Source organism: Pseudomyrmex gracilis, unplaced genomic scaffold, assembly GCF_002006095.1.
Source record: "Pseudomyrmex gracilis isolate BER0280 unplaced genomic scaffold, ASM200609v1 scaffold_1712, whole genome shotgun sequence".
In the NCBI taxonomy this organism is placed as follows: Eukaryota; Metazoa; Arthropoda; class Insecta; order Hymenoptera; family Formicidae; genus Pseudomyrmex; species Pseudomyrmex gracilis.
Genome location: NW_018022296.1, coordinates 11,188 through 24,665, shown reverse-complemented (window position 1 = coordinate 24,665; position 13,478 = coordinate 11,188). Strand labels below are relative to the sequence as shown.

Genomic DNA, 13,478 nt, shown 5'->3' with positions numbered 1-13,478 from the left:
AATAGTCTCATGTATGTGCCAACAGAGTTGTTGCGTTTTTTGTCTCTATGTGCTAACAGTTTTGGCAGCACCAAAGCATGTTTCCGTACTGTAGCGTTTCTGCACACAGTTTCTGTTGCCAAGGTCTGCGTAGTCAGAAATTGTTTGCTGGGTAAGTAGTACATACCGATCCTAATAATTACCAGGACAGATAATGTTTAAAAAGTCGAGTCAATGACCTGTAGTTGTTGTCAGTGTTTATGTCACGACCACGACATCGAACGCACTGTGCGTATGACTGGTAAAACAAGTCTTATGTGTACTTTATCCCAACTAATTATTTTTCGTGTCCACAGAAAGATAAGAAGAAACAAAAAGGACAATGAGAAAAAAAGTGGTCATTTCGAATTGTAATTGTCCAAAAATGTAAAATAAGATTTCAGCTTGTCGATGTCTGATATAATTTTAATCACTGAAAATACAAAGGTTCAATGTTTAAAATTTTTATATCGTTCCACGTAAAGTTATGGTCAATGTCTAGACAGTGTTGAGTGACAACCGAAGCATTCTGAGAGTTGTGGTTTAACTGGTTTTTATGTTCAGACACCCGTGGTTTTAGTTTTCTCATTGTCTGTTTAACGTATGATACATCGCAATTTTGACATTGTAATCTGCATACCACATTTTTTTGTTGTTCAGTGTTCACAAGGTCTTTGATTTTTAATGTATTTATTTGGTTTATGCAAACTCCTGTAAGCTAAACCGATGTCTTTCTTAGTGTCTAAAAATTTCGATACGGTTTCTGATAAATCTCTGATGAACGGCAGAACAAAAAAATGCGCTCGCTCTGAAGAGTCTTGTGGGTTTTCTAATCTGTCGCTACGCGGATTGAGCCTATAGTTGATAAGATATTTTATGCAATTGTCTAGTGTTTTGAAAATAAAATGTAACAGATAGTCATTTAATAAAAAATATCAATTATCAATTAAAACATTTTCTTGAAACTTTGGGTAAGATAGCAACATAACTCTGTCTGTTATACCAATTATTGTTTTAATTTTTTTAAACATCGGGTGCGCAGCGCAAAAATTCAAGTATCTCCCCAAAAAAGTTGGTTTATAGAACCAGTCACAAATAATGTTTATTGTATTCCGTAGTCATTATTGATATCCAAAACATTCAATGTTTTGTTTATCTTCTTCTCAACCATGAAGCTCAATCTTACATTATAGTTATTGAAAGTGTCCAATAAATTTACAATATTGTTAGGAGAAGCAGTCAGAATTAAATCGTCCACATATCTGAAGTAAAATGAAGATGTGAAGCATAGTTCTTTTAGAACTTCCTTCTCCAAATCTTGCAATATCAAGTCCGCTAATACTGGAGAAAGAGGAGAGCTCATTAGTACGCCATAGGTTTATTTATATGTAATGTTGTTGAAAGAAAAATACGTGGACGATATTACAAATTCAACCGCACGTAAAAATTCTGGAAGAGGAATTCTTGTTTTTTCCTGAATGTGGTTCTAACGAGATTGTAAAATAAAACCTTTTAGTGCTAACTCTACCGGCACGTTTGTAAATAATGAGGTTACAGTTATGTTTATGTTATTTTGTGTAGGTAATTCCCGAGCGCTTCAAGCGCTGAAGTTTTGACTAACTAAGTCGAAACTTCAAACCGTCATATTTCTTTATAAAACCATCTGACAATATTGTTCAAATAAAACTAAGTTGGTTTCTTTCATAGAGAATATAAAAATGTAATTTTATATAAGGGTTTCCATTTACAATTTTAAAGTTAATTTTTGCCCCGTCCAAGGAACTAAAGTTTCAAAACCAACTTTCATTCACATTTAAAGGTCTTTTAGAACCATACAATTCAAGATCTCAATCATTAAAATCGATGGTATAGTTCCCGAGATATCAAGCTGTAAACAATTATGTTGGCCACCCTGTATATATTTATTTCGAGACGAACATCCAGTGTAAGGCTCTCAATGACCGTTCAAATTATTGCTAAGACTATTTATGAAGCAATAACATAAACTTACATTTCTGTTTTATACTGTTTGAAAAGAAATTAAAAGAAGGGATGAGAAGTGATCGTCAGGTTGTGAGGTCGCGGAACACTGCAACTCGAGGAGAACAGCTATCGATCGATAGCGACGCCTGTGCAGTGAGTGAACCGAGCCACAATCGACGACCACAGAACCTGGAGAGAACAATCGCTACGTCTTTTCGACACAGCATCTCGCATATCACGCAAAAGAACGATATTGACAGTGGTGTTATGTTATTTTTTATTGTCAGTGCATTTCATGGCTTGTGCTTCTCTTTCTTGTCAAGGAATCTTCCATGACTTCACTTATCGTGAGACTAATAGATTTGCCGTTCATAATAGCGGTGAGTTCGGCACGACAAAACTCGTTGACATGTGATTGATACTATAGCGATATAGGTGAGTTATGATTATGTATGCGTATGTATAAAATTGTGCTAACACAATATTACTCATTATCAGATTCTTTCATCGATGATCACAACTTTTGCGGCAATGCTCAAATATTCGTAATATGAATTTAATTCTGAGAAAGAAACGCAGTTCTGATGCAATTATAAAGTAAATATACATATTATTTGCCAATATCAGTAGTATAAATAATGTAGTTTACATATTTTTTTGTCATTACAATAGTTGATTTTCTTATTTAATCGTGCAAAGTCTACTACAAAATTCTAAAGAGAAGAGCACACAAATTATCTAACATAATTTAGTACATATTAATGAGATCATATTTGTAAAGCAGAGTTAATAGTTACAACAGTAAAAAATTATTCTTTATAATCTAACACATAGACATTCTGCGCATGAAGTAATACTCTTAAATTAAGAAAAACAGTTAAATAATTTATTGTTTTCTACTCTAAATCTTATATATATATATATATGACTCTAAAAAAGAAGTATCAGTCAAATATTTAGACTGAGAAATTTGTGATTAATTAAAACGTTACATATATCATTCCATTAAAGTAATTTTAACAATTTTTGTGTTTATTAAAAATGACAGTTTTATGCACTTGTAATACAAAAATAAATACAAATATAAATTTTTATTACATTAAATATCGAATATTTGCTATTAAATGTGTGCGCGCGCACATGTAAAAAATGTAAAAAATGAGGCAACTAACTTATACATCTTGAACTTGTAAATTAAATGTTGTAAAAAAATGTTACATGCAAACAATGAAAAAATGTTATGCAAATGATGATTTCAGAGAGTTATTACACAGTGTGTATGTTTTTTTTATAAGTAGAAGATTGATTTATGATAGAGTTTTGAAGATTTCAATATCAACTTCTTTTTTTTAATTGAAGTTTATATCTTTTTTTGTGACAGTTAGAAAATATGTTTGATTTCATACAAAAATGTATTACCATTTATTGACTTAAATCTAAATAAATAACAAGATATTCGCAAAAAAAGTAACAAAAAGTTTAATATCTCTAAAATAAAATGATGTAGTATTATAATACTATTATAATATTAATATACAAATGCTATTCTTTTTTTTATACAATGCTAGTAAACTAGTATTAATACTATAAGCTAAAATTATTTTATGTGCAGGTATGTTATCAATATTGATAAAAAAAACTTAAATATCTTGATATAGTTTCTCCTTAATGTTTTCTGAATATTATATTATCTATTTTAGTTTAGGCCAATAAATGGTAATATATTTTTGTATAGTGTTGAATTAAACATATTTTGGTAAATATTCAGTACAGAGAAGGATGATCCGATGACCTTGACATATATTGTCAAGGACACTCTTATGAGTAACAATTGAAAAGTTTTAGCCGTTGCTTGTTTTTCATTAAAAAGGTTTTAGCAAAAACTGTTCGAAAATTATGGTACTTATTTTCAGTAAAATGATGAAGTACAAAGTCGAATACAAATATTTTCCCCTTTTTATCATTTCCAAAAACATTCCGAGATCGATGATTTAGTTACACATATATGTGAACAGTATGATCAACTATATCTCAGTTGATATTTCGAATATTTCGGAACACACACATGAAGTAGTGATCTGTCAATTTAATTCGCTATGTTATTCCACGAGTTTTTGCATTTAACTCATAATTATTCCGAATTGATTGCTTATTTGGCAACAAAGAAAGTTATATAAAGAGAAGTGAAATGCCTGCTATGCAATGCGATGATTTATTTGGACACACAATGTCAATCTTTAATTCTTCATTGCACGAAAACATATTATAAACAAGTTCGTAATAAAAAACGAAAACTACAGACGTGTAATTTTAAAATAGTGTCCTAACAGGAACATAGTTTGCACGTGCTTCAATAGACTTACAAAAAATAGGATTGATATGTTTTTCAATATTATGGCTACTTTGTATTCATTGAATGAAAATAATATTTAATAAATTTTGAACATAAAACGTTTACGTACTGAGAGCGGTAAACTTAAACAACCGTTCAATTGGACACGTTGTAATTGGATACGGTGCAAATAAACATAAACTTTTAGACACGATTCACTTAAACACCGTGCAATTGCGCACCTTTCATTTGGATACCGTTCAATTGTGCACCGTTTGTTTGGACACAGAAAGTTGCACACTGTTCAATTAGAAACAGAAAATGTCACACTGTTCAATTCAATACCAAAAGTTGCACATTGTTTACTTAGATACTAAAAATGTCGCACCGTTCACGTAGACACTAAAAGTTGCAGACTGTTCAATTAGACACAGAAAGTGTTGCATTGTTTACTTAGACACCGTGCAATTGCGCACCGTTCATTTAGACACCGTTCATTTGGATACAAAGAGACTTCTTATTTAAACGCTTAAAAAATATTCATAATTTGTGTAAGTATGTAACAGATGGAAAAAAATAAAAACAAAAGTAAAAAGTGACAATTACTGATAGTAGTAACTAGAGTCCCTGGAAATAAGAGTCCGGCCAATGTTGTCAAACTTTTCATTGGTTCTGAAACAAAATGGCGGAACCAATGGATAATGTTATAGCCACACATTAAATTTGATTTAAATAGCAGTATGCCTGTTCGTGGTGCTAGCACTTTTTGCTCTTATAATCTTCGCTTTCTTTCTTTTTCTCCAATGCCCGAATATATATCTTATTTTACGTATAAAATTGGTAANTTAAAGTAATAACAGATTAGTGCGTGATGGGATAAAANAAATAGGCCGTGATAGAAGAAAAGAAAATATATTTTTATATATTGCATTGTTTAGTGAATGTTTCTGTGTAATAGTTACTGTTTCATTATATTCCTGATTGTAATCCATCTATAAAAAGAGTAATTTGTCTATTAGATTTTATCTACAATAATGTTTAAAACAAATAAACATATATAATATATATGCATACATTGCAAGAGTTGTCCTGGCTGGTGTCTTGGCTCTTCAAGATACATTCATATGATGGGAAAATTGTTGGTACAGCATTGCATTTCAGCTTTCTTTTCCCATCTATTCGAAGTTTTTCCCACATATTTTCTGAAAAGTGATCCTAAAAAAATAACATTGTAATATTATTTCTATACTCAAAAGTGCTTGAGATGCTTTTGATTTTAGACACAATAATATTCCTTCTCAATAATTTTGGATTAATCATAGATATCTATCATTTAATCATACAGATCTCTCATTTAATTTATTAATCAGTACACTTTATACTTACTTCACAAATACAGGAAGACTGCGATGGTTGCCAATTTTTTCTTTCAATTTGTTTTATCTATAATGTTTGCCGTTCTACATTTGTAGGAAAGCGTCTCATAGATTTACCTTTTTCACTACTATTAAAACAGCCAACTACGCAACAACCAGTCATTTTCTGCAAAACAAACACATAAATAAATTTGCAATTATTCTATCAAATTGCTAACAGAAGGTTAGAATGTGNATCATTTTTTGTTGCACAGTGCCTGTACATACCTATTTTTTCTATCATAGGTTTTATGTCCAATTTCTCCACTTCTGAATAAGTTTTAGATAAGATAAAGTATATTTTTTTGTATATTTCTTTAAAGAATAGCTATCGGGAGATATAAGGAAATTGGCCTTATACAATATAGAATACGATGTATATAGTAACTATCGACGCCATTTTGTTTCAGATTAAACATTGGCCAGACTCTTATTTCCAGGGACTCTAGTAGTAACAGGTTAGGGTTAGGGTAGGGTTTTTCGAGGAGAAGGTGGAGGGAGAGAGGAACCTCTCCCCCGTCGACACATACACAATAATGTGTATTGCAAACAAAATTTTTAGTTTTTAAATGTACTACTTTCTTTATGTTTCTTAAAAAGTATTATAGTTTTTGATGCAAAAGTACAATAGCTTTTATGTAAATTTATTTATTTTTTTTATTTCTTTCCATCTGTTATATACTCACACAAATTATGAATATCTTTTAAGCGTTCAAATAAGAAGTCTCTTTGTGTCCAAATAAACGGTGTCTAAGTAAACAGAGTCTAAATGAACGGTGCGCAATTGCACGGTCTAAGTGAACAGTGCGACACTTTCTAATTGAACAGTGTGCAACTTTTGGTGTCTAATTGAACAGTGTAACACTTTCTGTGTCTAATTGAACAGTGTGCAACTTTCTGTGTCCAAACAAACGGTGTCTAGATGAACGGTGTGCAATTGCACGGTGTCTAATTGAACGATGTCTAATTGAACCGTGTCTAAAAGTTTGTGTCTATTTTTGCCGTGTCCAATTGCAACATGTCCAATTGAACGGTGTCTAAGTGAAAGCCACTCTCACGTACTATGTTCGTGTTATAAACGTGCAGAAGGGAGCTACGCCCTCCCGCAAGGAGGATGACTTTCTCCTGCTTTCTCCGACTAGATTTAATTTAATCTAATTAAAGAAAACTTAACAGTAATTAGGTTTTTTTCTTGAGGGGAGCAGAGAGAGAGAGACAAAGCCACTCTCTCTGCGGGAGGGCGTAGCCCCCCCTCCCTGTCTATACGCTTACAACACGAACAAAAATAGAAAAAGTACTCTTAAGATGTCGAAAAAAGAAAATTTCTTTAAAAAATTTGTTTTAATTATAGTGAGATATGAGGTGTGATCTCCAACTCATAAACGGCAAAACCAGTTGAATAATCAAAGTAAAATCGGCCAATAATAAGTGCAAGATGTCATGCCAATATAAAATTAAAAACAATGTAAATTAAGAGACGTTTTGACTATTTATTTTTAGTACAATTAAAGAAACTAAGGCTCTGAAGTCTAAACTAAGAAAATATAATAAGGTCATAAGAACCGTTTTTGCAGGATTTTATGCCGAAGAATACTTTTAAATATGCATACATATATATATACAGGATGTCCCAGAATTGCCGTACAATCTCTCGTAGGTAGATAGAAGAAATAAAATTGAGTCGAAAAGTCCTGAACCATTTTTTTCTATTATTTATAATAAAGGAGTAATTATTGAGTAAATCAGGCCAATCAGCGCCGACCTTTAGCCAGGCGCACGCCAGTGAGTCACGCGCCTGGCGTGTGTGTGAGCACTCCGCGCAGTTCACTGACGTGCGCCTGGCTAAAGGTCAGCGCTGATTGGCCTGATTTACTCAATAATTACTCCTTTATTATAAATAATAAGAAAAAAAATGGTTCAGGACTTTTTGACTCAGTTTTATTCCTTCTACCTGCCTACAAGAGATTGTACGGCAATTCTGGGACACCCTGTATATATAGAAGGTATATATATATATATATACAGGGTGTCCCAGAATTGGTTTAACATCTCTCGTAGGGAGGTAGAAGGAATAAAACTGAAGTGAAAAGTCCTATACCATTTTGCTAGATTTGCAATAGTTACTGAGATTTTAATTAACAAAGATCCGCGAATAAGCATGCATCGGGCTGTCTTACGCGTGTAAGACTGCCCGCCGCGCTTCGCGCGCTAACGGTGTTACTCATAGCGACATATGGGAGGAGCTAATATAACAGCATATACTATAACATATACATATTAAAATGTAATTGTGTGAAGCGCGCCGGGCTGTCCTACGCGCGTAAGACAGCCCGATGCACGCTTATTCGCGGATCTTTGTTAATTAAAATCTCGGTAACTATTGCGAATCTACCAAAAGGGTATAGGACTTTTCACCTCAGTTTTATTCCTTCTACCTGTCTACGAGAGATGTTAAACCAATTCTGGGACACCCTGTATATATATATAGGAGTACCGTCCCTCTTACCCTTAGCCCCCTGTAACTAACTGAAATACCGTCCCTCTTACCCCTAGTCCCCCGCGTTCACGAAACAAATTTAAAATTCTTAACTCAGGCCGGATAACTCAACAAATAAATACATCAATAGAAACAATCACAGCAACTCAACTACAATATGATATATTCAGTAATATCAAATGAATTTACTTATATCCATACGACTCCATAGCCATTTCAACAGCCATTTCCGTAATTTTCCTTAAAAATTTTTTTTTTTTTTTTTAATTTTTATTTATATATAATTATATATATAATTATATATATATATATATATATATAATTAGTGTATATATATACACTCAAGATCAAAAATTCGTTTCGTGGACGCGGAGGACTAGGGGTAAGAGGGACGGTGTTTCAGTTAGTTACAGGGGGCTAAAAGTAAGAGGGACGGTACTCCTTACAGTTAGTTAGGGCGGCGCCCGTTGGCGTTATTTACCGCTAAAGAATACCGTCCCTCTTACCTCTAGCCCCCCGCGTCCACGAAACAAATTTTTGACTTCGAGCGTATATACAGGGTGTCCCAGAATTGGTTTAACATCTCTCGTAGACAGGTAGAAGGAATAAAACTGAGGTGAAAAGTCCTATACCATTTTGCTAGATTCGCAATAGTTACCGAGATTTTAATTAACAAAGATCCGTGAATAAGCGTTCATCGGGCTGTCTTACGCGCGTAGGACAGCCCGGCGCGCTTCACACAATTACATTTTAATATGTATATGTTATAGTATATGCTGTTATATCAGCTTCTCCCATATGTCGCTATGGGTAACACCGTTAGCGCGCGAAGCGCGGCGGGCAGTCTTACGCGCGTAAGACAGCCCGATGCATGCTTATTCGCGGATCTTTGTTAATTAAAATCTCAGTAACTATTGCGAATCTAGCAAAATGGTATAGGACTTTTTACCTCAGTTTTATTCCTTCTACCTGCCTACGAGAGATGTTAAACCAATTCTGGGACACCCTGTATATATATATATATGTGTGTGTTCACATGTAAATTTACACGTGAGTTTTGAATTTAAATTTTCAATTCTTAAAATCATATAGGATGCTATACTCGCATCTCATGTATGAAAGACTCCGTATACTTCCCGAAATAATTTTAAAATATTGCAAAAGAACTTCTCAGCCAGAAGTCGAACCTACTTTTTTCTAAAAGTATTTTTAACACTTTTCAATCTACAATTTAATACATTTAGCGAACGTCAAATGTTTGTAGGATCTTTCAAAATATAAATACCTTTCTATGAAGATGAATTATCATAATTATTTCAACACTGGCTGAAAGATGCGTAACCACAGCACAACACAAACAAATTCACCTAGAAAAGAACATACATTTTTCACTTTTATATAGAGGTATATTTAAGGAAGATCTTACAAACATTTAACGTTCATTGAATATATTGAAATGTAGATTGAAAAAGACTAAAAATAAATAGTCAAAACGTCTCTTAATTTACATTGTTTTGAATTTTAAATTGGCACGACATCTTGCACGAGCTCAATTATTGCCCGATTTGACTTTGATTATTCAAAAATTTGTTTTGTTTATAATTTTTTTATGAACACTGAGCGACAGCTAAAACCTTTACATTGTTACTCAGGGACACGTCTTTGACAACATATGTCAAGATCAAGGTCATCGGAGCATTCTCTCTTATACTCTGAACATTTACTCGAAATACAAACTGTGTAATATCTCGAAAAACTTACCTTTTCAAAAAGAAGGTAAAAACAGACGCACCAAATACAGTCGGCGTCAATGAATCGTTTTGTGGACGCGGGGAGCTAGGGGTAAAAGGGACGGTATTCCCTAGCAGTAAATACTGTAATTGGTCATTTCATCGAAATCTGCTACAGTTAGTGCGGCGCCCGTTGGCAGTACTTACTCCTAGGGAATACCGTCTCTCTTACCCCTAGCTCCCGGGGCTACGAAACGATTCATTGACGCCGACCGTACACGCACAACACACACACACACGTAGTGTATTTAAATTAATAAATTAAAATTCAATACTACAAAAATTTCTTTTTTTCCACAATCTGTTTTACAAAATACAAAAAGTTATTTCTTTATAAACCCTGGTTTACAACATATTATATACTACAAAACATTCTCTCACTAAAAATCTGTTTTACAAAAAAAATTATATCATAAAAAGTAGCACCAAGTAAACTTTTATACGTTATTATATTGAGAAACAATACACAATAAAAAACAATATAGAATAGAAAACCAATATACAATAACATAATTGTGTCTATAGTAAGACTACGCCTTAACTTTTTTTTCGTGATTAGTAACTAATCTTAAAGACATAACTATGTATTTTGGTAAGATTATATTTATTACATGAACACAGAAATGTAACAAAAGAAAAACTTTTTTCAAAATATAAAAAGCATTTAATGCGAAAAACTTGGCACGGCTGCATCATACTGTCGCACAAAGAAATAAGTTCATTATAGTTGAGGAGCAGCTGTGCCAAGTTTTTTTGCATTACATATCTTGTATATTTTAAAAAAAGTTTTTTTACACACATTTTTATGTTCTACTAATAAATATACTCGGTATTATAGATAACGAAACGATTTGTTAATGAAACTAACAAGTAACTCATCAAAACTGTATGTTCCGTGATTATTTACAAAAATACTTACTAGAACACAAAGATATAACAAAAAAGTGTTTTTAATAAAAAATATTTAATGCAAAACAACTTGGCGCGTCTGCAAAAGAAGACTGAAAGCCGAGCTATTTTAAATACAATTTATTTTCATATTTTACATACATATTATAATTCGTTGGTTAATTATCAGAAGTAAAATAATTTTTATCTATTAGAATTAGAATTTTATTTTTATTATAAAATTATAACAGAATAAATTTGTTATTGATAATAATTTTTGTGTACTTATCATGTCAGACTCGCATGTGTCTGATAAACACATTTTAGTTCACTATTTGAGGTGCAGCCGCGCCAAGTTGTTTTGCATTAAATATATTTATTAAAAAAACTTTCTGTTGTTACACCTCTGTGTTCTAGTAAATGTTTTTGTAAATAATCACTGAAAATACAGTATTGATGGGTTACTTATTAGTTTCACTAACAAATCGTTTTGTTATCTATAACACGAGTACTTCGAATATGAAACGTGATCTATAAAGACTACATAAGTTTCTGAATTTTTACACAAATATCTAATAATTACATATAAAATTTTTCAATTGGTTACTACCTTATTATTAGTATAATATATATCACGTCTTTTGTAGAAAGAATAGATTTTGGAGATAAATTTGTAGTAGGTATATATCACTTCTTTTGTAGAATAGATTTTGTAGATAATTTTGTAGTATATTATAATTATAAAACAAACAAAAGTTTACTTCGTGCTACATTTTGATAACTGTAAAACAGGTTTTTAAAGATAGAATGTTTTGTAGTATATAATATTATGTAAACCAGGTTTTATAAAGAAAAAATGTTTTGTATAAAATAAAAGCTGACTTAAGGGGCACAACTAGTGTGACTGCCCCAAAAAAAGGTGATTTTGAAGAATTTATTAAAAGAAAAGTATGGCATCGAATGTTTTGAAATTTTGAGGATATATTTGTGTATAAATGATCTATGTGCAGCAATTTTTTTGTATGAAAATAATCAATTTTCAGCGACTTATGCGCCATTTCCCAAGTCTCCAAAAAAAAAGTTCTCCCACTGCTGCAGTGATTGCGGTCTTTAAAGTGCTTGAAATCAAAAAACAAAAAGTGTCCGTTAAACTAGAAGGTATTTTCCGTACAATGACGCAGGATTATGAAAAAAAATTAAAATTCAACAAAATGGCGGAGTTTTGAAAAAAAGTTTCAAATTACGCTTAAAAATCTGGTGGTTTTTTGCATGGCAAATTGACATTTTTTATTCAATCAAAAAAGGAGGGTTCATTGTATAGAAAAACAAATACTAAACACGTTCCAAAAAAATTCAAGTTGATCGGATGATTTGTATTCGAGTTAGAACTGCAGCAAATTTGAAAAATGTCGTTTTGAGAAAAACGCGTTTAAAGATAGAAATATTGATTTCATTTCATTCATCAGCTGCTCTTTAGAAGGCTGTCGTTCAAAAACTAGTTGAGATTTACCTTTGAAATTTTAGTATGTTATTCTTGGAGCTATAGACTATCGAAAAGTGCAAAAAAAAATCGATTTTTTAAAAGTTTCACACTAGTTGTGCCCCTTAAATTGTTTTTGTATAAAAAAAACCAATAATAAAAAACAGTTTATGTTAAGATTTTTAAATTAAATACAATACGTGTTGTGCGTGTACTTGGCGCCTGTTCTTATCTTTTTTGTGAAAAGATAATTCAGATAAGGTTTACAAGATATCAGTTTGTATTTTGTAGTATTACAGTTTGTAGTATTATTTAATTTTGTAAAACAAGTTTTATAGAAAAAGAATTTTATGTAGAGTATTAAATCAATTTTTTATTTCTTAATTTTTACCGTTTTACTTCAAGTTAAAGTATATAGTTTGTAGTTATTTTGTGCCAAATTTCAAAACAGGTGATTAAGAAAAGTTATATCGGAGGTGTTGTCAGCGCGAAATCACTACGCCGTGAGGAACTATCCGAGCGTTTAGTACTGACGGAGGCGTTGCCGGCGCGAAACCACTACGTCGCGATAGACAGCCCCGCAGGCAGTGTTCCGATCATGGTGGAAGTATACATGGTGTGCGCAGTTTGGCTAAACCACGCCCCTTTTCTCGCCGAAGTGTCGCTAAAAACATAGGGCTGCCAACCATAAAAAATAAAATGTTTAACGTTGGCAAGTTGCCGCGACTGCGTTAACGATATCTTTGTCGCACGTTCCGTGATTTCATTTTCTTTCTCTCTCTGTATATTACCGTTTTAAAATAACGTGTCTGAATTGTGCGAGATTTCAAAGACAAGCAAAGAGTGAAAAAAGAGTGAAAAAAGAGTGAAAAATACGCGAGTGAATACGAAAATCGAGTTTTATAGTACATTTATGAAATATGGTACGCTGCGTAGTAAAATGTTGCAAAAACACCAGAGAAACGTGTGTAACANAACAAATAAGTTTCTTTCAATTGCCGGAAAATCCTGTAATGCGTGAAGGATGGATTCGAAAAATTGGAGAAATTCATCTACCTACAAATAGTAAAAATGG

At 32.3% G+C, this 13,478-nt stretch overlaps 1 long non-coding RNA gene across 1 annotated transcript in view; it reads left to right on the top strand.

The window, feature by feature from the left end:
- Positions 1-2,170: 2,170 nt before the first annotated feature.
- The window catches only part of LOC109862391, a 20,787-nt gene continuing 9,479 nt past the window's right edge, over positions 2,171-13,478 (top strand). Inside the window, exon 1 of the long non-coding RNA XR_002251135.1 lies at positions 2,171-2,436. This is a non-coding gene — a long non-coding RNA (uncharacterized LOC109862391). The remainder of the gene's footprint in view (positions 2,437-13,478) is intronic.